The sequence below is a fragment of the Symphalangus syndactylus genome, chromosome 7 (genome assembly GCF_028878055.3).
Source record: "Symphalangus syndactylus isolate Jambi chromosome 7, NHGRI_mSymSyn1-v2.1_pri, whole genome shotgun sequence".
NCBI classification, from domain to species: Eukaryota; Metazoa; Chordata; class Mammalia; order Primates; family Hylobatidae; genus Symphalangus; species Symphalangus syndactylus.
Window position 1 is genome coordinate 50,021,137 of NC_072429.2, and position 27,867 is coordinate 50,049,003.

The following is a 27,867-nucleotide window of genomic DNA, read 5'->3' on the forward strand; positions in this document are numbered from 1 at the left end:
CTTATCCTCCAGTTGCTAGCTCTTCTAGAAACTGCCTCCCTTCCCATCGCCCAAGCTTACGACCAAATGAATTCTCCAAAGCACCTACCGGGTGCTAGGGACACCACAATCACTAGGTCCAGGATAATCAATGAGGAGTATGGGCAGTGATAAGAACCTCAGGTCAGGGGTTTAGACAGTTCAAGGGACTTCAATGTCTTCCTCTTATGCTGCTGATCTCTCTCCTTCCGCACCTTCTACCTTTTCTTCCCTTTGTCCAGCCTCCCTACCTTTCCCAACAACTTTCCTAAAACCCCCCAATGCCAGTTGCCTATAAGGACCCATTCCTCTTATGAGCCTGTCACACAGGCAACTGTGGAACTTAAGACTTGGACCTGAGCTCATTCAAGAGCTTCAATTAAAGATTTTCCTAAACCCAAACAAGACCAGCAAATAGTCATAGAAGAATTTAGAATTATTTTGGGTACATATGACCTAGGGTTACCTGACCTATATCAACTTGTACACACGTTGGTCCAAACCTCAGATACTAAATCCTAAGTGGCAAAAGCTAATTGGGCTGACCCAGAAAGCGATCTACAGGATCCTTCTTTCCATAACAAACCTGAGGGTCAAAAACAGGCCAGAAAATTAGTCAACATCTCATAAGAAGCCATACCTGAAACATTCACAGTAAAATTGATAGGACCACAATTCAATCATGCAAATAGGCACAAAAGATGAAACTATAGATTGCTCAAGATAGAGTAGGAAATACTTTCTGACATCTCTTGGGAATAAAGAAGGTGCTGTTGTGATAGCAGCCCTTTCATCTCACTTTGTCGATGGAGTTAAACCTGACGTTAAAGTCCTAATGTGAAAGTAGACATTAGAACGGGAAACAGCCCCATTAGCTAAACTCTAATACCTGACACAACATCTTGCCAGGGCTTTAGGACAAAAGTGAGACAAGCTCTAAAGTAAATTGATGGGGCTATAGATTAAACAGCTAGGTAGTCCATTCCCCAACCAACCACCTCCTGGCAAGGACACTTGTAGATATTGTTAACAGAAGGAACACTGGAAAAAGATGAACCCATCTTATAAAAGAAAAACCAAGACAAAGAAACATCCCTCAATTTGGATCAATGAAGGCATTCCAAGGAATGAAAAAGCGTTCAATATCTTGCCATACCCTCAAACACTCAAAGTAAATTAACTATGAATACAGTCATGCTAATCAATTCCTAGTCCAACTCATACAAAAAAAGATGTGTGTGCCACTTTTTCTGCATTATACCTTGCTACCTTTCTTAACTTCTTCCTCAGAGTAAACTTACAACGTATGTGGAAGGTACTTCAAATAACCCTCAGGTTTTCCCCATCTCCCAGCTCCTAACCTAACCCTTTTGTCTTTGACTGAAAAACATTCCTTCCTGCTCTGTGATACCACCCCTGCAAACTTAATAGAATGGTTACTTTGCAAATGGAACTGCAATGATTAAAAGCATGCCAGGAGGACTATTTCTTGAGGTTCCAGAGAACTCCTCTGTTCATGGTCATGATGTGTCTGCTCTAGATATGCCATTGCTTCTCCCATTACATTTAATGCATACCACAGAAAAGTGACACTTTATGGGCAAAAATTTTACTGATGTAGGCAAGATAATCAGAGCAGAACCTATAAAAAATACAGATAGATTCTATCAAACCATTACATAAACTTCCCTAATATTCCTTGAATTCAGACACAGGTAAGGGATCAAACCTGTAATTGCAAGCCTTGTATCCCAAGGTCTTCTCATACCCTGCATTAGCCCTGTAACAATTCTGTCCTGTGAGTAAAGAACCCAAACAGATGACAATGTCAGTTTGCTTAAGACTTCAAGGCCATTGGCAAAATTGTTATTGCTCACTTTCCAGAAATACCCCAACCAACACAACTCCTCCAGAAGCCACTTGCTTACCTGCAGTGAGCCTTTGCTCTGCCTTTTTCAGTGTGCCTCTAGACTAGAAGAGTCAATACCTTTTTGCCTTTTCCTGAGAAGGACAACGTTCTATCTAGAAAGTCATGCCTCAGAGGGTTACTGAAGCCCTTTCCTACTTTTCCCAGGTCCTCAAACAGACTTAAAAGATCTGGGAGTGGCTGACAAGATCGCCAAATAGGAAAAGCTCTGCTCTGCAGCTCCCAGCGAGATCAACACAGAAGGTGGGTGATTTCTGCACTTCCAACTGAAGTACCTGGCACATCTCATTGGGACTGGTTAGACAGTGGGTGCAGCCCACGGAGGGTGAGCAGAAGCAGGGTGGGGTGTTGCCTCACCCAGGAAGCACAAACGGTTGAAGAACTCCCTCCCCTAGCCAAGGGAAACCGTGAGGGACTGTGCTGTGAGAACAGTACACTCCGGCCTAGATACTACACTTTTCCTATTGTCTTTGCAACCCAGAGACCAGGAGATTCCTTCTGGTGCCTACACCACAAGGGCCCTGGTTTTAAAGCACAAAACTGGGCAGCCGTTTGGGCAGACACTGAGCTAGGTGCACGATTTTCTTTTCACACCCCAGTGGTGACTGGAATGCCAGCGAGACAGAACCATTCACTCCCCTGGAAAGGGAGCTGAAGCCAGAGAGCCAAGTGGTCTAGCTCAGTGGATCCCAACCCCACAGAGCCCAGCAAGCTAAGATCCACTGGCTTGTAATTCTCGCTGCTAGCACAGCAGTCTGAAGTCCACCTGGGATGCTCCACCTTGGTGGGGGCAGGGGCATCTGGCATTACTGAGGCTTGAGTAGGGGGTTTTCCCCTCAGTGTAAACAAAGCCTTAAGAAAGTTCGAACTGGGCGAAGCCCACTGCAGCTTGGCAAAGCTGCTATAGCCAGACTGCCTCTCTAGATTCCTCTTTTTGGGGCAGGGAATCTCTGAAAGAAAGGCAGCAGCCCCAGTCAGGGGCTTATAGATAAAACTCCCATCTCCCTGGGACAGAGCACCTGGGGGCAGGGGCGGCTATAGGTGCAGCTTCAGCAGACTTAAACATTCCTGCCTGCCAGCTCTGAGGAGAATGTCAGATCTCCCGGCACAGTGCTGGAGTTCTGCTCACGGACAGACTGCCTCCTCAAGCGGGTCCCTGACCCCCGTGCCTCCTGACTGGGAGAGACAGCAGGGGTTGACAGACACCTCATACAGGAGTGCTCCAGCTGGCATCTAGCAGGTGCTCCTCGGGAATGAACCTTCCAGGGGAAGGAACAGGCAGCAATCTTTGCTGTTCTGCAGCCTCCACTGGTGATACCCGGGCAAACGGTCTGGAGTAGACCTCTGGCAAACTGCAGCAGACCTGCAGCAGAGGGGCCTGACTACTAGAAGGAAAACTAACAAACAGAAAGGAATAGTATCAACATCAACAAAAACGATGTCCACACCAAAACCCCATCTGAAGGTGACCAACATCAAACACCAAAGGTAGATAAATCCACGAAGATGGGGAGAAACCAGTGCAAAAAGACTGAAAATTGCAAAACACAGAACACCTCTTCTCCTCCAAAGGCTCACAACTCCTCACCAGCAAGGGAAAAAACTGGACAGAGAATGAGTTTGATGAATTGACAGAAGTAGTCTTCAGAAGGTGGATAATAGCAAACTCTTCCCAGCTAAAGGAGCATCTTCTAACCCAATGCAAAGAAGATAAGAACCTTGAAAAAAGGTTAGAGGAATTGCTAACTAGAATAACTAGTTTAGAGAAGAACATTAATGACCCGATGGAGCCGAAAAGCACAGCAAAAGAACCTCATGAAGCATACACAAATATCAATAGCTGAATTAATCAAACAGAAGAAAGAATATCAGAGATTGCAGATCAACATAATGAAATAAAGCACGAAGACAGGATTAGAGAAAAAAATAGTGAAAAGGAATGAACAAAGCCTCCAAGAAATATGGGACTATGGGAAGAGACCAAACTTACATTTGATTGTTGTACCTGAAAGTGATGAGAAGAATGGAACCAAGGAGGAAAACACTCTTCAGGATATTTTTCAGGAAAACTTCCCCAACCTATCAACGCAGGCCAATATTCAAATTCAGGAAATACAGAAAACACCACAAAGATCCTCCTCAAGAAGAGCAACCCAGAGACACATAATTGTCAGATTCACTGAGGTTGAAATGAAGGAAACAATGTTAAGGGCGGCCAGAGAGAAAGGTCAGGTTAACCACAAAGGGAAGCCCATCAGACTAACGGTGGATCTCTCTGCAGAAACCCTACATGCCAGAAGAGAGTGGGGGCCAATCTTCAACATTCTTAAAGAGAAGAATTTTCAACCCAGAATTTTTTTTAAATGTTATTACTATTATACTTTAAGTTTTAGGGTACATGTGCACAACGTGCAGGTTTGTTACATATGTATACATGTGCCATATTGGTGTGCTGCACCCATTAACTCGTCATTTAGCATTGGGTATATCTCCTAATGCTATCCCTCCCCACTCCCCCCACCCCACAACAGTCCCCAGTGTGTGATGTTCCCCTTCCCATGTCCATGTGTTCTCATTGTTTAATTCCCACCTATGAGTGATAACATGCAGTGTTTGGTTTTTTGTCCTTGCGATAGTTTGCTGAGAATGATGGCTTCCAGCTTCATCCATGTCCCTACAAAGGACATGAACTCATCATTTTTTATGGCTGCATAGTATTCCATGGTGTATATGTGCCACATTTTCTTAATCCAGTCTATCATTGTTGGACATTTGAGTTGGTTCCAAGTCTTTGCTATTGTGAATAGTGCTGCAATAAACATATGTGTGCATGTGTCTTTATAGCAGCATGATTTATAATCCTTTGGGTATATATCCAGTAATGGGATGGCTGGGTCAAATGGTATTTCTCGTTCTTGATCCCTGAGGAATCACCACACTGACTTCCACAATGGTTGAACTAGTTTCCAATCCCACCAACAGTGTAAAAGTGTTCCTATTTCTCCACATCCTCTCCAGCACCTGTTGTTTCCTGATTTTTTTAATGATTGCCATTCTAACTGGTGTGAAATGGTATCTCATTGTGGTTTTGATTTGCATTACAAGAAAAAAACAACCCAATCAAAAAGTGGGCAAAGGATATGAACAGATGCTTCTCAAAAGAAGACATTTATGCAGCCAAAAAACACATGAAAAAATGCTCATCATCACTGGCCATCAGAGAAATGCAAATCAACCCAGAATTTCATATCCAGCCAAACTAAGCTTCATAAGTGAAGGAAAAAATCCTTTACAGACAAGCAAATGCGGAGAGATTTTGTCACCACCAGGCCTGTCTTACAAGAAGCAATAAACATGGGAAGGAACAATTGGTACCAGCAACTGCAAAAACATATAAAATTGTAAAGACCATTGACACTATGAAGAAACTGCATGAAATAATGGGCAAAATAACCAGCTAGCATATAATGACAGGATCAAATTCACACATAACAATATTAGGCTTAAATGTAAATGGGTTAATGCCCCAACTAAAAGACACAGACAGGCAAATTGGATAAAGAATCAAGACCCATTGGTGTGCTGTATTCAGGAGACCCATTTCACATGCAAAGACACACATAGGGTCAAAATAAAGAGGAAGATTTACCAAGCAAATGGAAAGAAAAAAAAAAGCAGAGGTTGCAATCCTAGTCTCTGATAAAACCGACTTTAAATCAACAAACATCAAAAGAGACAAAGAAGGGCCTTACATAATGGTAAAGGGATCAATGCAACAAGAAGAACCAACTATCCTAAACATATATGCACCCAATACAGAAGGAACCAGATTCATAAAGCAAGTTCTTAGAGACCTACAAAGAGACTGAGACTCCCACACAATAATAGTGGGAGACTTTAATACCCACTGTCAATATTAGACAGATCAATGAGAAAATTAACAAGGATATCCAGGACTTGAACTCAGCTCTGGAACAAGCAGACCTACTAGACATCTACAGAACTCTCCACCCCAAATCAAAAGAATATACATTCTTCTCAGCACTACATCACACTTACTCTAAAATTGACCAGATAATTGGAAGTAAAACACTCCTCAGCAAATGCAAAAGAACAGAAATCATAACAGTCTCTTAGACCACAGTGCAATCAAATTAAAATTCAAGATTAAGAAACTGCACAAATACATGGAAACTGAACGACCTGCGCTTCTGAATGACTACTGGGTAAGTAACGAAATTAAGGCAGAAATAAATAAGTTCTTTGAAACCAATGAGAACAAAGACACAACATACCAGAATCTCTGGGACATAGCTAAAGCAGTGTGTAGAGGGAAATTTATAGCATTAAATTCCCACAAGACAAATCAAGAAAGTTCTAAAATCGATACCCTAGCATCACAATTAAAAGAACTAGAGAAGCAAGAGCAAACAAATTCAAAAGCTAGCAGAGGACAAGAAATAAGATCAAAGCAGAACTGAAGGAAATAAATACACCAAAAACCCTTCAAAAAAAAAAAAAAACAATGAATCCAGGAGCTGGTTTTTTGAAAGGATCAACAAAATAGACAGACTGCTAGCCAGACTAATAAAGAAGAAGAAAGAGAAGGATCAAATAGATGCAACAAAAAATAATAAAGGGGATATTACCACTGATCCCACAGAAATACAAACTACCATCAGAGAATACCATAAGCACCTCTATGCAAATAAACTAGAAAATCTAGAAGAAATGGATAAATTCCTGGAAACATACATCCTTCCAAGTCTAAACCAAGAGGAAGTTCAATCTGTGAATAACAAAAAGAAGTTCTGAAATTGAGGCAGTAATTAATAGCCTACCAACCAAAAAAAGTCCAGAACCAGATGATTCACAGCCAAATTCTATCAGAGGTACAGAGAAGAGCTTGTATCATTTCTTCTAAAACTATTCCAAACAATAGAAAAAGAGGGATTCCTTCCTAACTCATTTTATGAGGACAGCATCATCCTGATACCAAAACCTGGCAGAGACAAACCAAAAAGGAAAATGTCAGGCCAATATCCTTGATGAACATTGATGTGAAAATCCTCAATAAAATAATGGCAAACCGAATCCAGCAGCACATCAAAAAGCTTATCCACCATGACCAAGTTGGCTTCATCCATGGGATGCAAGGCTGGTTCAACATATGCAAATTAATAAATGTAATCCATCACATAAACAGACCCAATGACAAAAACCACATAATTATCTCAATAGATGCAGAAAAGACCTTCGATAAAATTTAACACCCTTCATGCTAAAACCTCTCAATAAACTAGGTATTGATGGAACATATCTCAAAATAATAAGAGCTATTTATGACAAACCCACAGCCAATATCATACAGAATGGGCAAAAACTGGAAACATTCCTTTTGAACACTGGCACAAGACAGGGATGCCCTCTCTCACCACTCCTATTCAACATAGTATTGGATGTTCTGGCCAGGCAATCTGGCAAGAGAAAGAAATAAAGTGTATTCAGATAGGAAGAGAGGAAGTCAAATTGTCTATTTGCAGATGACCTGATTGTATATTTAGAAAACCCCATTGTCTCAGCCCCAAATCTCCTTAAGGTGATAAGCAACTTCAGCAAGGTCTCAGGATACAAAATCAATGTGCAAAAATCACAAGCATTCCTATACATCAATAATAGACAAACAGCCAAATCATGAGTGAACTCCCATTCACAATTGCTACAAAGAGAATAAAATATCTAGGAATACAACTTACAAGGGATGTGAAGGACCTCTTCAAGGAGAACTACAAACCACTGCTCAACAAAATAAGAGAGGACACAAACAAATGGAAAAACACTTCATCCTCATGAATAGGAAGAATCAATATAATGAAAATTGCCATACCGCTCAAAGTAATTTATAGATTCAATGGTATTCCCATCCAGCTACCATTGACTTTCTTCACAAAATTAGACAAAACTACTTTAAATTTCACATGGAACCAAAAAAGAGCCCACATAGCCAAGAAAATCCTAAGCAAAAAGAACAAAGCTGGACACATCACGCTACCTGACTTCAAACTATATTACAAGGCTACAGTAATCAAAACAGCATGGTACTGGTACCAAAACAGATATACAGACCACAGAACAGAGGCCTCAGAAATAACACCACACATCTACAACCATCTGATCTTTGACAAATCTAATAAAAACAAACATTAGGGAAGGATGCCCTATTTAATAAATGGTGCTGGGAAAACTGGCTAGCCATATGCAGAACACTAAAACTGGACCCCTTCCTTACGCCTTATACAAAAATTAACTCAGGATGGATTAAAGACTTAAACGTAAGACCTAAAACCAGAAAAACCATAGAAGAAAACCTAGGCAATACCATTCAAGACATAGGCATTGGCAAAGACTTCATGACTAAAACACCAAAAGCAATTGCAACAAAAGCCAAAATTGATAAATGGGATCTAATGAAATGAAAGAGCTTCTACACAGCAAAATAAACTATCATCATCATGAAGAGGCAACCTACAGAATGGGAGAAAATTTTTGCAATCTATCCATCTGACAAAGAGCTAATATCTAGAATCTACAAAGAACTTAAGCAAATTTACAAGAAAAAAACAACTCCATCAAAAAGTGTGTGAAGGATATGAAGAGACAACTTCTCAGAAGACAACATTTATGTGAACAACAAACATGAAAAACAGCTCATCATCACTGGTCACTAGAGAAATGCAAATCAAAACCACAATGAGATATCCTCTCATGCCAGTTAAAATGGTGAATATTAAAAAGTCAGGAAACAACAGATGCTGGAGAGGATGTGGAGTAATAGGAATGCTTTTACACAATTGGTGGGAGTGTAAATTAGTTCAACCATTGTGGAAGACAGTGTGGCGATTCCTCAAGGATCTAGAACCAGAAATGCCATTTGACCCAGCAATCCCATTACTGGGTATACACCCAAAGCATTATAAATCATCCTACTATAAAGATACATGTCTGTTTATTCCTGCACTATTCACAATATCAAAGACTTGGAACCAATCCAAACGCCCAGCAATGATAGACTTGATAAAGAAAATGTGGGGGGTGGAATCAAGATGGCTGAATAGGAACCACTCCAGTCTACAGCTCCCAGTGTGAGGGACGCAGAAGATGGGTGATTTCTGTATTTCCAACTGAGGTACTGGGTTCATCTCACTGGGGAGTGTCAGATACTGGGCGCAGGACAGTGGGTGCAGGGCACCGAGTGTGAGCTGAAGCAGGGCGAGACATCGCCTCACCCGGGAAGTGCAAGGGATCAGGGAATTCCCTTTCCTAGTCAAAGAAAGGGGTGACACACGGCACCTGGAAAATCAGGTCACTCCCACCCTAATACTGTGCTTTTCCAATGGCCTTAGCAAACAGCACACTGGGAGATTATATCCAGCACCTTGCTCAGAGGGCCCTATGCCCACAGAACCTCACTCATTGCTAGCACAGCAGTCTGAGATCAAACTGCAAGGCAGCAGTGAGGCTGGGGGTGGGGCGCCCACCACTGCCAAGGCTTGAGTAGGTAAACAAAGTGGCTGGGAAGCTTGAACTGGGTGGAGCCCACCACAGCTCAAGGAGGCCTGCCTGCCCCTGTAGACTCCACCTGTGGGGGCAAGGCATAGCCAAACAAAAGGCAGCAGAAAACTCTGCAGACTTAAATATCCCTGTATGACAGCTTTGAAGAGAGTAGTGGTTCTCCCAGCACACAACTGGAGACCTGAGAATGGACAGACTGCCTCCTCAAGTGGGTCCCTGACCCCTGAGTAGCCTAACTGGGAGGCACCCCCCAGTAGGGGCAGACTGACACCTCACATGGCCGGGTACTCCTCTGAGACAAAACTTCCAGAGGAACGATCAGGCAGCATTTGCTGTTCACCAATATCCACTGTTCTGCAGCTTCCACTGCTGATACCCAGGCAAACAGTGTCTGGAGTGGACCTCCAGCAAACTCCAACAGACCTGCAGCTGAGGGTCCTGACTGTTAGAAGGAAAACTAACAAAGAGAAAGGACATCCACACCAAAATCCCATCTGTTCATCACCATCATCAAAGACCAAAGGTAGATAAAACCACAAAGATGGGGAAAAAACAGAGCAGAAAAACTGGAAACTCTAAAAATCAGAGTGCCTCTCCTCCTCCAAAGGAACGCAGCTCCTCATCAGCAACAGAACAAAGCTGGATGGAGAATGACTTTGATGAGTTGAGAGAAGAAGGCTTCAGATGATCAAACTACTCCAAGCTAAAGGAGGAAGTTTGAACCTATGGCAAAGAAGTTAAAAACCTTGAAAAAAAATTAGACGAATGGCTAACTAGAATAACTAATGCAGAGAAGTCCTTAAAGGACCTGATGGAGCTGAAAACCATGGAACGAGAATTACATAACAAATGCACAAGCCTCAGTAGCTGATGCGATCAACTGGAAGAAAGGGTATCAGTGATGGAAGACAAAATGAATGAAATGAAATGAGAAGTTTAGAGAAAAAAGAATAAAAAGAAATGAACAAAGCCTCCAAGAAATATGGGACTATGTGAAAAGACCAAATTTACGTCTGACTGGTGTACCTGAAAGTGATAGGGAGAATGGAACCAAGTTGGAAAACACTCTGCAGGATATTATCCAGGAGAACTTCCCAACCTAGGAAGGCAGGCCACCATTCAAATTCAGGAAATACAGAGAACACCACAAAAATACTCCTCGAGAAGAGCAACTCCAAGACACAATTGTCAGATTCACCAAGTTGAAATGAAGGAAAAAATGTTAAGGTCAGCCAGAGAGAAATGTCGGGTTACCCACAAAGGGAAGCCCATCAGACTAACAGCTGATCTCTTGGCAGAAACTCTACAAGCCAGAAGAGAATGGGGGCCAATATTCAACATTCTTAAAGAAAAGAATTTTCAACCCAGAACTTCATATCCAGCCAAACTAAGCTTCATAAGTGAAGGAAAAATAAAATACTTTACAGACAAGCAAACGCTGAGAGATTTTGTCACCACCAGGCCTGCCCTACAAGAGCTCCTGAAGGAAGCACTAAACATGGAAAGGAAAAACCAGTACCAGCCACTGCAAAAACATGCCAAATTGTAAAGACCATCGAGGCTAGGAAGAAACTGCATCAACTAATGAGCAAAATAACCAGCTAACATCATAATGACAGGATCAAATTCACACATAACAATATGAACCTTAAATGTAAATGCGCTAAATGCTCCAATTAAAAGACACAGACTGGCAAGTTGGATAAACAGTCAAGACCCATCAGTGTGCTGTATTCAGGAAACCGATCTCATGAGCAGAGACACACATAGGCTCAAAAGAAAGGGATGGAGGAAGATCTACCAAGCAAATGGAAAACAAAAAAAGGCAGGGGTTGCAATCCTAGTCTCGCCTAAAACAGACTTTAAACCAACAAAGATCAAAAGAGACAAAGAAGGCCATTACATAATGGTAAAGGGATCAATTCAACAAGTAGAGCTAACTATCCTAAATATATATGCCCCCAATACAGGAGCACCCACATTCATAAAGCAAGTCCTTAGAGACCTAGAAAGAGACTTGGACTCCCATGCAATAATAATGGGAGACTTTAACACCCCACTGTCAACATTAGACAGATCAATGAGACAGAAAGTTAACAAGGATATCCAGGAACTGAACTCAGCTCTGCACCAAGCAGACCTAATAGACATCTACAGAACTCTCCACTCCAAATCAACAGAATATACATTCTTTTCAGCACCACACCACACCTATTCCAAAGTTGACCACATAGTTGGAAGTAAAGCACTCCTCAGCAAATGTAAAAGAACAGAAATTATAACCAACTGTCTCTCAGACCACAATGCAATCAAACTAGAACTCAGGATTAAGAAACTCACTCAAAACTGCTCAACTACTTGGAAACTGAACAACCTGCTCCTGAATAACTACTATGTACATAAGGAAATGAAGGCAGAAATAAAGATGTTCTTTGAAACCAACGAGAACAAAGACACAACATACCAGAATCTCTGGGACACATTCAAAGCAGTGTGTAGAGGGAAATTTATAGCTCTAAATGCCCACAAGAGAAAGCAGGAAAGATCTAAAACTGACACCCTAACATCACAATTAAAAGAACTAGAGAAGCAAGAGCAAACACATTCAAAAGCTAGCAGAAGGCAAGAAATAACTAAGATCAGAGCAGAACTGAAGGAAATAGAGACACAAAAAAACCCTTCAAAAAATCAATGAATCCAGGAGCTGGTGTTTTTAAAAGATCAACAAAATTGATAGACCAGTAGCAAGACTAATAAGAAAAGAGATGAAAGAGAGAAGAATCAAATAGATGCAATAAAAAATGATAAAGGGGATATCACCACCGATCCCACAGAAATACAAACTACCAACAGAGAATACTATAAACACCTCTACGCAAATAAACTAGAAAATCTAGAAGAGATGGACAAATTCCTTGACACATACACCCTCCTCCCAAGACTAAACCAGGAAGAAGTTGAATCTCTGAATAGACCAATAACAGCTCTGAAATTGAGGCAATAATTAATAACTTACCAACCAAAAAAGTCCAGGACCAGATGGATTCACAGCAGAATTCTACCAGAGGTACAAGGAGGAGATGGTACCATTCCTTCTGACACTATTCCAATCAATAGAAAAAGAGGGAATCTTCCCTAACTCATTTTATGAGGCCAGCATCATCCTGATACCAAAGCCTGGCAGAGACACAACAAAAAAAGAGAATTTTAGAGCAATATCTCTGATGAACATCAATGCAAAAATCCTCAATAAAATACTGGCAAACCAAATCCAGCAGCACATCAAAAAGCTTGTCCACCATGATCAAGTGGGCTTCATCCCTGGGATGCAAGGCTGGTTCAATATATGCAAATCAATACACGTAATCCAGCATATAAACAGAACCAATGACAAAAACCACATGGTGATCTCAATAGAAGCACCAAAGGCCTTTGACAAAATTCAACAACCCTTCATACTAAAAACTCTCAATAAATTAGGTATTGATGGGACGTACCTCAAAATAATAAGAGCTATCTATGACAAACCTACAGCTAATATCATACTGAATGGGCAAAAACTGAAAGCATTCCCTTTGAAAACTGGCACAAGACAGGGATGCCCTCTCTCACCAATCCTATTCAACATAGTGTTGGAAGTTCTGGCCAGGGCAATCAGGCAGGAGAAGGAAATAAAGGGTATTCAATTAGGAAAAGAGGAAGTCAAATTGTCCCTGTTTGCAGATGACATGATTGTATATCTAGAAAACTCCATCATCTCAGCCCAAAATCTCCTTAAGCTGATAGGCAACTTCAGCAGTCTCAGGATACAAAATCAATGTGCAAAAATCACAAGCATTCTTATACACCAATAACAGACAAACACAGAGCCAAATCATAAGTGAACTCCCATTCACAATTGCTTCAAAGAGAATAATATACCTAGGAATTCAACTCACAAGGGACATGAAGGACCTCTTCAAGGAGAACTACAAACCACTGCTCAATGAAATAAAAGAGGATACAAACAATGGAAGAATATTCCATGCTCCTAGGTAGGAAGGATCAATATCATGAAAATGGCCATACTGCCCAAGGTAATTTAAAGATTTAATGCCATCCCCATCATGTTACCAATGACTTTCTTCACAGAATTGGAAAAAACTACTTTAAAGTTCATATGGATCCAAAAAAGAGCCTGCATTGCCAAGTCAATCCTAAGCCAAAAGAACAAAGCTGGAGGCATCATGCTACCTGACTTCAAACTATACTACAAGGCTACAGTAACCAAACCAGCATGGTGCTGGTACCAAAACAGAGATATAGACCAATGGAACAGAACAGAGCCCTCAGAAATAATGCCACATATCTACAACTATCTGATCTTTGACAAACCTGACAAAAACAAGAAATGAGGAAAAGATTCCCTATTTAATAAATGGTGTTGGGAAAACTGGCTAGCCACATGTAGAAAGCTGAAACTAGATCCCTTCTTTACACCTTATACAAAAATTAATTCAAGATGGATTAAAGACTTAAATGTTAGACCTAAAACCATAAAAACCCTAGAAAAAAACCTAGGCAATACCATTCAAGACATAGGCATGGGCAAGGACTTCATTCTAAAACACCAAAAGCAATGGCAACAAAAGCCAAAATTGACAAATGGGATCTAATTAAACTAAAGAGCTTCTTCACAGCAAAAGAAACTACCATCAGAGTGAACAGGCAAACTACAGAATGGGAGAAAATTTTTGCAACCTACTCATCTGACAAAGGGCTAATATCCAGAATCTACAATGAACTCAAACAAATTTACAAGAAAAAAGCAAATAACCCCATCAACAAGTGGGTGAAGGATATGAAGACACTTCTCAAAAGAAGACATTTATGCAGCCAAAAGACACATGAAAAAATGCTCATCATCACTGGCCATCAGAGAAGTGAGATACCATCTCACACCAGTTAGAATGGCCATCATTAAAAAGTCAGGAAACAACAAGTGCTGGAGAGGATGTGGAGAAATAGGAGCAATTTTACACTGTTAGTGGGACTGTAAACTAGTTCAACCATTGTGGAAGTCAGTGTGATGATTCTTCAGGGATCTAGAACTAGAAATACCATTTGACCCAGCCATCCCATTACTGGGTATATACCCAAAGGATTATAAATCATGCTGCTATAAAGACACATGCACACGTATGTTTATTGTGGCATTATTCACAATAGCAAAGACTTGGAACCAACCCAAATGTCCAACAATGATAGACTGGATTAAGAAAATGTGGCACATATACACCATGGAATACTATGTAGCCATAAAAAATGATGAGTTCATGTCCTTTGTAGGGACATAGATGAAGCTGGAAACCATCATTCTCAGCAAACTATCGCAAGGACAAAAAACCAAACACCGCATGTTATCACTCATAGGTGGGAATTGAACAATGAGAACACATGGACACGGGAAGGGGAACATCACACACTGGGGCCTGTTGTGGGGTAGGGGGAGGGGGAGGGATAGCATTAGGAGATATACCTAATGCTAAATGACGAGTTAATGGGTGCAGCACACCAACATCGCACATGTATACATATGTAACAAACCTGCACGTTGTGCACATGTACCCTAAAACTTAAAGTATAATTAAAAAAAAAAAAGAAAATGTGGCACATATACACAATGGAATACTATGCAGCCATAAAAAAGGACGAGTTTATGTCCTTTGTGGGGACATGGATGTAGCTGGAAATCATCAGTCTCAGCAAACTAACAGAGGAATAGAAAACCAAACACCACATGTTCTCACTCATAAGTGGGAGTTGAATAATGAGAACACATGGATCCAGGGAGGAGAACATCACACACCAGGGCCTGTCAGGGGGTGGGGGAGGGATAGCATTAGGAGAAATACCTAATGTAGATGATGGATTGATGGGTGCTGCAAACCACCATGGCACATGTATACCTATGTAACAAACCTGTACATTCTGCAACATACATCCCAGAATTTCAAGTTTAATAAAAAAATTAAAAAATAAAAAAGATCTAAATTTATCTTGTGATTCAGTTCTAATGTGCTATGTATTTGATCTCATACTTTTTGAGAACAAGGAAGACTATAAAAAAGATTCCATTTACTTGCTCTCAGTCGTAGAAAACGGACTTAAAGTTTCAAAAGATAAATTACAATTTTTCCTGAATAGTTTATGGAATAGGGCACAAGAGGGGAAAAACTGTTAGACTGAAGGCTATTCAAACATGCCCTAGATCTCTTACAAACTACAATAGAAAGGATCTGTAGGTTTAAGTGGATATTGCAGACAATGGGTTCCAAATTTTTCTGAGATTGCAAAACCTTTTTACGAATAAATCCTCAGGAACAGACTTCTGCTCTGAAAGTCCAAATGGGAGCAGGACTTCTGGAACCTAAAGGTTTTTCAATTGCCTCCTTGTCTAGGTATCTCTAACTAAAACAACAACAACAACAACAAACAAAAAACATTTCATCTATTTGCATATGAGTTATTGGGACAAGCCCTTTGGGTTTTAACTGCATCATCAGTAGACCCAGGGGCAAAGGTTCATCCTCCTTGTGTGAGGACCACAGCTGCTACTGCAAACTTGGTGATGTTTCTGCTGAACTGGTTTTGGCTCCCTACTTGACCTCAGGGTTCCTCACACAGTACAGACATTACTGAGGACAAATAGCACTTTTCAGCCATCTGATTAACCTCTTACGAGATGCTATTACTCCCTGCCTCTCACATGGGTTGTTCACTGCAACAAAACCTAAACCCTGTCATTCTCCTGCCCTACAAGAAGATGGGGAGCTGCACCTCAGGATTATCTTTTCTTAATTAGGGAACCCTCGGTACAACAATCAGATTTAACAGAGACTCATATTGAGAACCACGACCTCATAATCTTTGTTATGGATCATACCTCAAAATGTTAGTAGTGGAAGGTATCTGAGTCACAAGGCACCAAAATATGTTAATAGCGGCAAATAGGTACTGGTGTGCGGCAACCTCAGTTCTTGCCTCCTCAGAAGAAAGAATTTGACTTCCGGGCTTAAGGAAAGTTTTAAAGCAGGATAGAACATTTATTTGAAAACCTTAGAACAGGAATGAAAGGAAAGAAAGTACACTTGGAAGAGAGTCAAGTGGGCAACTTGAAAGACAAGTGCACAGTTTGACCTTTTTGACTTGGGGTTTCATATGTTGGCATACTTCCAGGTCTTGTATCACTTCTCCCAACTCCTTAGATCTTATTGGGAAGCTGCAAATCACCAGTTTCAGGTATTTTTTATCTATTAGGAGACTGTCTTTCCCTAGTGCCAGCTGGGATCAATTATTTCCTTAGAGAGACAGTTAACACTACCTGACCATCACTGGATGGTCACCTGACACTACTGGAGTATGTGTTGGGTGGCAGGGAGCTCTTTTATGCCCTGCTCCTACCTGACTAGCTACTTACTAACTGAAATCTGGAGGTTATCAAGCAAGACATTCCATCACTAATCCAAGCTCTCCTTTAGAATACAGTCCTCTGTCTGAGGAAAAGTCATCCCAGGTGGCAGAAATTATTGCACCTACTAGAGTTTGTCAATTAGCCAAAGACCAGAGAATAGACTTATATACAGATAGCAGGGTTACTCTAGAGTAGTACATGAATTTCGGATGCTTTGGAAACAAAGAGGGTCTCTCACCTCCCTGGAACTTCCATCAAAAGTGGACAGCAAGTTAAGAGACATTTAGTTGCATTCCTACTTCCTAGAGAGATGGCTGTTATTAAATTGAAGCCCAGGTAAAAAGATAGTATGGAAGTTAAAGGCAATGTAGCAGCAGGTCATCATGCCGCTGGGCAAGTGGCTTTAGCCAAGGTTATGATCCTCTCTAAACCTTCCAAGGATACATTTCTGATCAAGGGATTCAAAATGGCCATTATAAAATTGCAACACAACAAACATCAAAAACAGTGATGTTTTACAAGAAGCATATCCGAAATAAAGTGACATAGGAAAGTTGGAAGTAAAGGGATGGAAATGCACACATGAGGCAAGTAATAACAAGAAAGCTAATTGCTATATGATGAAGCCGAATAGAAGGCAAAAAATAAATAGACTTTATAAGGATTAAAGAAAAACTGACTTTACTCATGGAGAGCCCTACCTTGTTTTAGGATGTAGGATAATCTGCTGGAGTGTTTTTCTCAATGTCTGCTCCCCCGTTGGCTTTGGATATACTGGCTTGGCACTGGGTCTTCCCTTTGCCCTGCTCTCCAAAGAAAATCCACTTCTTGTACTTCTCCTATCTTATTCCACTGTTATTTTTTCTTAACACTTGGTGCAAAGCAGGGAGATGTTTTCTGATCTTCTGGTTGAGCCTCAGTCGTGGACAATCCCTGAGCACCTGTCTCAAGGGGGTGTGGTCTTACCCTCCTGCAGACTTGTGCTGGGCTTGGTACTGTTCCTGCCTTTCTCTCAGGGATAGAAAATGTTTTCCTTTTCTCTGTGCCCAGCTGCAGTGAATTGCTTCCAGCTTCTTAAGGCTACAGTTTTTATTGTGCTTCCTTCTGAAGATGAATGCTTTTATTTGAAAGGGGTGATGGGTCTCCGTGAAGTTTCAGCAGGAGCTAAAGCTAAAGTAAGCTGAACACCTGAGGGAAATTACACCTGTAAGAGTTTGCAAACCTCTGTTTCTGTGGCTCCCAAGAAATTAACACTCTTATAGCCCATATCCAGACTTCACGAATTCCTTAAAAGTTTATATATGAACCTTCTTATGCACTTACACGGTGTTTGGTATTCTGCATCAGATAGGCAGCTGTCCTGGTCCTGTTTCTCTCTGTAGGCACCTGTTTCTCAAGGACCAATGCTGAAATTTACTGAGTCTTGTGCTCCCAGCAGACAGCAATAGTTAAGAAGTTCTCCGATTATTTGGTGTTTCGGGAAAGGACATCACAAAGAACCACCCTTCCCAATATGACTCAGCTAAAACTTGCTGTCCACTCTTTGTCATGACTGGCATAAGACTTTTGCGTTTACCTGAGACAAGGTCAAACACAGATATTTTTTTTCCCCTTTTGCTTGAACCTGTTGATAAGCCAGATATAGATCCTTTCCCTTTCACCCCTAGCCTTAGGAAGGAGTAGCTAAAGTTAGAACCGTTTGTTTCCCTGAAACCTAGTAGACGTAGAAATAAACATCTCTAGTTCAGCAACATGACTGAGACTTCCCCTAATTGCAAAATGATACCATCTGTAAATCACCCCAGCTGTAACTTATCTACTTCTCCTTAAAAAGTCCAGGATGAAAGCACATTGCTGAGATACTCTGATCTTTCAATCCAAGGTGTTCTTCTATTACAATAGTCTAAATATAATCACTCCTTAATTGTCTTGTGCATTTTGTCTTCGACACTAGATTTCAGGTTAGTTATTTGCCCTGTGACCTCAGTTCTCTGAAAGTTCAAGAAAAGTTGCTTATTTGCATTTTTTAAGCTTTTTTCATGCTGTAAGTGTGGGAACAATACTGCTTTCTACTCTTTGTATCTCTGAGATGAAACTGAGTCTTGATTCTCTTATTTACCACTTCCAGAATGAAGAAGGTGTTCCCTAATAACTTGCAAAGGTGACCAATCAAGTGGTTTTTTTTGTTTGTTTGTTTTGGCAGTACTATTATGAACTAATGGATTTTAACATTTTAAGGTTTTCAATCTGTTGCAGTTATTCTTTTTAAAATCATTATTGCCCCAGCTTTGGACAGTGGGAGTCTCTTTAAATTGGTCTTTTAAATCTCTGACACAACTCAAGTAGTCTTTGATAGCTTCTTTGCTTTCTGCATAACAGGATGTTCTAGTCTCATTCTATGTATTTCCCACACTAGATCTAGAATCAGCCATTTCTCTAGGAAGCCTTTGTTCATTTTACTAGGAAATGGTATTTAAAGACTATAATCTGGCCTCTAGTAGTATTTTAACTTTTTGTTTGTTTGAGATAGAGTCTAGCTCTGTCACCAAGGCTGGAGTGTAGTGGCGCAATCTCAGCTCACTACAACCTCTGCCTCCCATGCTCAAGCGATTCTCCTGCCTCAGCCTCCCAAGTATCTGGGATTATAGCCAAGATACTCAGCAAATTTTTGTATTTTTAGTAGAGATGGGGTTTCACCATGTTGGTCAGGCTGGTCTCGAAATCCTGACCTCAAGTGATCCACTTGCCTCGGCCTCCCAAAATGCTGGGATTACAGGCATGAGCCACCACGCTGGCCCCATTTTAACTCTTTATATGAATAATAATTCATGTATTTTCCTAAAAATATGGAAATTATATTACTCATAGTATTGTATTAATTAAATGAGTTAAAGTATATAATCAAGACTTACTAAGGGCTAGCTTTTTCACTTGTTTAAAAAATATTTTTTGAGCACATGCTTTGAGCTAGACATGTTCTAGGCTCTGGGGATAGACGCAGAGGGTGGGAAGGAGAAAGAAGTCAAAATCTTTGCCCACATGGCATTTATATTCTAGTGGAGGGAGGAAAATTGTACAGAAATAATAAAATAAACAGTATATCAGGCAATATGTGCTATGAAGAAAACTAAAGCAATGAAGGGGCTAAGGGAGTGCTATTGCTATTTTTAGCAATATGTATATGTATATATACATATATATGTATATATATAAAATATATATGTATATATACATATATATGTATATATATAAAATATATATGTATACACATATATATTTTATATATGTAATAGATATTACCAGGAACTGAGTTCATTGGAGAAATGGACAACTGCATTTTGTTGGTGTCTGGAGACAAGGCCCATGTGTGCCCTGCTCCCATGCTGGCAGATACACGAGGCACACAGCATATCAATGATCTTCCTCTGGATGTGTGATAGTACATATAAAATTCTATTATGCTCCCTCCTTCCCAATAAAGGTGAAGTGGCTAATAGAAAGATCCATCCTTTTAAGAGGTAATAATCCCTCAGCTCTGCCTCCTCATTCCCACTGATGGGTCCTTAGAGACCCTCCAGCTCCTCTTGAAAACACTTTGAAAGGGACTATTGCACCTAAGTACAGGAAGTTTTTATTTTAATGTCTATTGACATATCACCAAAGAACCAAATAAAAACATTTTATTTGGTGATATTTTCTTAAGGCAACAACTATTTGTGAAAAACATTTAGGTGCCAGGGATGAATGACAGCCCCAACCATATTTCCAATGTATCCGCATAAGAAATAGGAACATTGCTGCCTGAATGCTATAAAGTATTTTTATGGAGCTCTAAATTCTGTTGGTGTATAGTAAACCAGGCACTAGAGACAAATTTCCAAGATTGCATATATATCAATATAATAGACAGCCCAATCTATTTCTAGGGTAATCGTTGTATATATCTTAAAGATACATTTTTATTAAAAATGAGATTTATTCTATATGAACAGCATTACAAAGTGACTGCCCAATGGTATGGCATCAACTTTTTTAGAGTATTATTCAGAGTTGGTACTGTGGATTAGTGTCTTCAGCATGCTGTTGCTTTGGGTACCAGGTCACCCTAAAATCCCCAAAGTCTTGACTATTAGATTGTTAAATCTCTTTTAAAAATGTCCTTAGATGCTTTTTAAAATGGTAGAGACACATAAAACCTGCACTAATGATGTTCTGGGTTTAATCCTCTGCTTGACTTATTTGCCATGGCAAAACATGGCTCATATACTGAGAAACCAGAATCCATGGGTGACATTTCAGTCTCTGAAATGTGTGAAGCATGTGCCTGTTGTTGCCAACATGTATTCTTCTGCCCACTAGACTGTGGACTTCTCAAGGTTTGTGCTGTATCTTATTTATCTCTTTGTCCCTAATACCTGACTGGCACACCATAGTAGGGACATACCCAGAGCCTGGCATACAACATAGTAGGGATCAAGAAGTAAATTGAATAAACGAATATTGGTTTCATTCATTTGAGCTCTTATTAAACTTCCTTCTTATAAATTCCACCCTTTAAAGCATTTCCTGCTTCAAAGGATTTGAACTCTGGGTCTTACACCAGAGTCTCTGGATAGCTGAGGCAAAAACATGGAAGCTTGCTCAGGAGGGTCACCCACATTTCACCCTGCAGACTGGAGAGTTTAAAGCATTTAGACTGGTTATCTGAATCTCCTCTGCACAAACCATGGTCTTTCTGACCACCAAGACTTTGACCATGCTATTATCTCCACTAACATGCCCTTTCCCTCTATCCTCCAGGAAGTTTTCTCAGGTAGCATTTATCTTACAGATAAATTGTTGAGAGGCTGGAGTCAGATAAGAACACGCTAGCAGATGCTTTGCACAGTAAACTTGAATTTCCTTCTCACTGCCACAGACTCTGCTCCTTCTGCAACCTGAGGCACAGCATCTTGGCCTCGCAGTTCAGCTCATGGGTAAATACTGTTGCATATTGACCAGGAATTGTCTCTTCCATGTCTCTCTGGTCTCCCCAACTAGGTCCTTAGAAGGTCATGCTTTATTTGTCCCTCATGCATTAGCCAGCATTCTCCAGGGAGACAGAACTAATAAGATATATGTACATATGAAAGGGAGTTTACTGGGAGAATTGGTTCACATGATTACAAGATGAAGCCCCAGGATGGGCCATCTGCAAGCTGGGAAAAGCAAGAAGCCAGTAGCATGGCTTAAAGTCCAAAAGCCTCAAAACCATGGAAGCTGACAGTGCAGCATCAGTCTGAGGCCTAAGGCACAAGAGCCCCCAGGAGGCTGCTGGTGTAAGACCTAGAGTCCAAACGCCAACTAACCTTGAATCTGATGTCCAAGGGCAGGAGGAGAGAAAGCCCAGAGACTCTGCAAGCAACCCTATCGCCCTTTTTCTGTCTGCTTTATTCTTGTACTGGCAGCTGATTGCATAGTGCCCACCCACAATGAGGGTGAGTCTTCCTCTCCCAGTCCACTGACTCAAACGTCAATCTCCTCTGGTAACAACTTTTCTGGGTATATACCCAGACACATCCAGAAACCATACTTTACTAGCCATCTGGCCATTTCTCAATTCAGTCAAGTTGATACCTAATATTAATCATCACACCTTGCATTCATTCTAACATCTAGAACATAGTAAGACACCTGGGAGATAGTCAATAAAAGTTATCCAGCCAGCTTTTTCCTCCCTTGGGCTCTCTTCTCTCCTCCTTTTTGTGGTGCATTGTTTTTGTGAGGGATGTATTTTTGTTCTCACCTCATTGCCTTGCTTACTTCCTGACTCTGTCTCTCTTGGCCACAGCAAACTGGACCAAGGGCAGAACATTCATCCATGTTCATTATACATCTCCTAGGGATGTATAAATAAGAAATAACCCAGAAGTCTCTGGATAGCTGAGGCAAAATCATGGAAGCTTCCCCAGGTGGGGCACCCACATTTCACCCTGCAGACTGGAGAGTCAAAGCTGTTGTTACCCAATTTGCCAGTCTGTATCTTTTAATTGGGGTATTTAGCCCATTTACATTTAAGGTTAATATTGTTACGTATGATTTGATCCTGTCATTATGATGCTAGCTGATTATTTTGCCCGTTAGTTGATACAGTTTATTCATAGTGTCAATGGTCTTTACAATTTGGTATGTTTTTGCAGTGCCTGGTGCCAGTTGTTCCTCTCCATGTTTAGTGCTTCCTTCAGGAGCTCTTGTAAGGCAGACCTGCTGGTGACAAAAATCTCTCAGCATTTGCTTGTCTGTAAAGGATTTTATTTCTCCTTCACTTATGAAGCTTAGTTTGGCTGCATATGAAATTCTGGGTTGAAAATTTTTTCTTTAAGAATGTTGAAGATTGGCCCCCACTCTCTTCTGGCATGTAGGGTTTCTACCAAGAGATCTACTGTTAGTCTGATGGGCTTCCCTTTGTGGGTAACCCGACCTTTCTCTCTGGCTGCCCTTAACATTTTTTCCTTCATTTCAACCTTGGTGAACCTGACGATTATGTCTTGGGGTTGCTCTTCTTGAGAAGTATCTTTGTGGTGTTGTCTGTATTTCCTGAATTTGAATGTTGGCCTGTCTTGATAGATTGGGGAAGTTTTCCTGGATAATATCCTGAAGTGTGTTTTCCAACTTGGTTCCATTTTCTCCATCACTTTCAGGTACACCAATCAAACGTAGATTTGGTCTTTTCACAAAGTCCCATATTTCTTGGAGGCTTTGGTCATTTCTTTTCACTATTTTTCTCTAACCTTGTCTTCTTGCTTTATTTCATTAAGTTGATCTGCAATCTCTGATATCCTTTCTTCCGCTTGATAGATTCAGCTATTGATACTAGTGTATGCTTCATGAAGTTCTCATGCTGTGTTTTTCAGCTCCATCAGGTCATTTATGTTCTTCTCTAAACTGGTTATTCTAGCTAGCAATTCCTCTAACCTTTTTTCAAAGTTCTTAGCTTTCTTGCATTGGGTTAGAAAAAGCTCTGTTAGCTGGAAAGAGTTTGTTTTACTCATGTTCTGAAGCCTACTTCTGTCAATTCATCAAACTCATTCTCCATCCAGTTTTATTTTCTTGCTGGGGAGGAGTTGTAATCCTTTGGAGGAGAAGAGGCATTCTGGTTTTTGAAATTTTCAGCCTTTTTGCACTGGTTTCTCCCCATCTTTGTGAATTTATCTACTTTTGGTCTTTGGTGTTGGTGACCTTCTGATGGGATCTCTGAGTGGATGTCAAGACCCATCAGTGTGCTGTATTCAGGAGACCCATGTCACATGCAAAGACACACATAGGCTCAAAATAAAGGGATGGAGGAAGATTTACCAAGGAAATGGAAAACAAAAAAAAAAGAAGGGGTTGCAATCCTAGTCTCTGGTAAAACAGACTTTAAATCAACAAGGATCAAAAGAGACAAAGAAGGGCATTACATAATGGTAAAGGGATCAATGCAACAAGAAGAACTAACTATCCTAAATATATATGCACGCAATAAAGGAGCACCTAGATTCATAAAGCAAGTCTTTAGAGACCTACAAAGAGACTTAGACTCCCACACAATATTAGTGGGAGGCTTTAACACCCCACTGTCAATATTAGACAGATCAATGAGACAGAAAATTAACAAGGATATCCAGGACTTCAACTCAGCTCTGGAACAAGCAGACCTAATAGACATCTACAGAACTCCCCATCTCAAATCAACAGAATATACATTCTTCTCAGCATCATGTCACACTTATTCTAAAATTGACCACATAATTGGAAGTCAAAACACTCCTAAGCAAATGCAAAAGAATGGAAATCATAACTGTCTCTCAGACCACAGTACAATCAAACTAGAACTCAGGATTAAGAAAGTCACTCAAAACTGCACAACTACATGGAGACTGAACAACCTGCTCCTGAATGACTACTGGGTAAATAATGTAATTAAGGTAGAAATAAAGATGTTCTTTGAAACCAATGAGAACAAAGACACAACATACTAGAATATCTGGGAAACATCTAAAGCAGTGTTTAGAGGGCAATTTGTAGCACTAAATTCCCACAAGAGAAAGCAGGAAAGATCTAAAATCAACACCCTAACATCACAATTAAAAGAGCCAGAGAAGCAAGAGCAAACAAATTCAAAAGCTAGCAGAAGACAAGAAATAACTAAGATCAGAGCAGAACCGAAAGAGTTAGAGACATGAAAAACCCTTCCAAAAAATCAATGAATCTAGGAGCTGGTTTTTTGAAAAGATCAACAAAACAGATAGACCACTAGCCAGACTAATAAAGAAGGAAAGAGAGAAGAATCGAATAGATACAATAAAAAATGATAAATGGGATATCACCACTGATCCCACAGAATCACAAACTACTATCAGAGAATTCTATAAGTACCTCTATGCAAATAAACTGGAAAATCTGGAAGAGATGGATAAATTCCTAGACACATAAACCCTCCCAAGACTAAACCAGGAAGAAGTCAAATCCCTGAATAGACCAATAACGAGTTCTGAAACTGAGGCAGTAATTAATAGCCTACCAACCAAAAAAAGTCCAGGACCAGACAATTCACAGCCGAATTCTGCCAGAGGTACAAAAGGGAGCTGGTGTCATTCCTTTTTGAAACTATTCCAAACAATAGAAAAAGAGGGAACCCTCCCTAACTCATTTTATGAGGCCAGCATAATTCTGATACCAAAACCTGGCAGAGACATAGCAACAACAACAACAAAAAAAAAAAGAAAGAAAATTTCAGACCAATATCCCTGATGAATCTCGATGTGAAAATCCTCAAGAAAATACTGGCAAACCGAATCCAGCAGCACATCAAAAAGCTTATCCACCACGATCAAGTTGGCTTCATCCTGGGATGCAAGGCTGGTTCAACACACACGAATCAATAAACATAATCCATCACATAAACAGGAACAATGACAAAAACCACATGATTATCTCAATAGATACCGAAAAGGCCTTTGACAAAATTCAACAGTGCTTCATGCTAAAAACTCTCAATAAACTAGGTATTGATGGAATGTACCTCAAAATAATAAAAGCTATTTATGACAAACCTACAGCCAGCATCATACTGAATGAGCAAAAACTGGAAGCATTCCCTTTGAAAACCAGCACAAGACAAGGATGCCCTTTCTCACAACTCCTATTCAACATAGTATTGGAAGTTCTGGCCAGAGCAATCAGGCAAGAGAAAGAAATAAAGTGTATTCAGCTAGGAAAAGAAGAAGTCAAATTGTCTCTGTTTGCAGATGACATGATTGTATATTTAGAAAACCCCATCATCTCAGCCCAAAATCTCCTTAAGCTGATAAGCAACTTCAGCAAAGTCTCAGGATACAAAATCAATGTGCAAAAATCACAGGCATTTCTATACACCAATATCAAACAAACAAAGAGGTGAATCATGAGTGAACTCCCATTCCCAGTTGCTACAAAGAGAATAAAATACCTTGGAATACAACTTACAAGAGATATGAAGGACCTCTTCAAGGAGAACTACAAACCACTGCTCAAGAAAATAAGAGAGGATATAAACAAATGGAAAAACATTCCATGCTCATTGATAGAAAGAATCAATATCATGAAAATGGCCATACTGCCCAAAGTAATTTATAGTTTCAATGCTATCCCCATCAAGCTACCATTGACTTTCCTCATAGAATTGGAAAAAACTACTTTAAATTTCATTTGGAATCAAAAAAGAGCCCGCATAGCCAAGACAATTCTAAGCAAAAAGAACAAAGCTAGAGGCATCATGCTACCTGACTTCAAACTATACTACAAGGCTACAGTAACCAAAACAGCATGGTACTGGTACCAAAACAGATATATAGACGAATGGAACAGAACAGAGGCCTCAGAAATAACACTACAAATCTACAACCAACTGATCTTTGACAAACCTGACAAAAACAAGCAATGGGGAAACAATTCCCTATTTGATAAATGGTGCTGGGAAAACTGGCTAGCCATATGTGGAACACTGAAACTGGACCCCTTCCTTACACCTTTTACAAAAATTAACTCAAGATGGATTAAAAATTTAAATGTAACACCTAAAACCATAAAAATCCTGGAAGAAAACGTAGGTAATACCATTCAAGACATAGGTACAGGCAAAGACTTCATGACTAAAACACCAAAAACAATGGCAACAAAAGACAATATTGACAAATGGGATCTAACTAAACTAAAGAGCTTCTGCACACAAAAATAAACTATCAATCAGTGTGAACAGGCAACCTACAGAATGGGAGAAAATTTTTGCAATCTATTCATCTGACAAAGGGCTAATATCGAGAATCTACAAATCAACAGATTTACAAGAAAAAAAACAACCCCATCAAAAAGTGGGTGAAGGATATGAACAGACACTTCTCAAAAGAAGACATTTATGCAGCCAACGAACATATGAAGAAAAGCCCATAATCACTGGTCATTAGAGAAATGCAAACCCAAACCACAATGAGATACCATCTCATGCCAGTTAGAATAGCAATCATTAAAAAGTCAGGAAACAGCAGATGCTGTAGAGGATGTGGAAAAATAGGAACACTTTTATAATGTTGGCGGGAGTGTAAATTAGTTCAATCATTGTGGAAGACAGTATGACGATTCCTCAAGGAACTAGAACTAGAAATGCCATTTGACCAGCAATCCCATTACTGGGTATATACCCAAAGGATTATAAATCATTCTACTACAAAGACACAGGCAGACATATGTTTACTGTGGCACTATTCACAATAGCAAAGACTTGGAACCAACCCAAATGCCCATAAATGATAGACTGGATAAAGAAAATGTGGCTTATATACACCATGGAATACTATGTAGCCATAAAAAAGGATGAGTTCATGTCCTTTGCAGGGACATG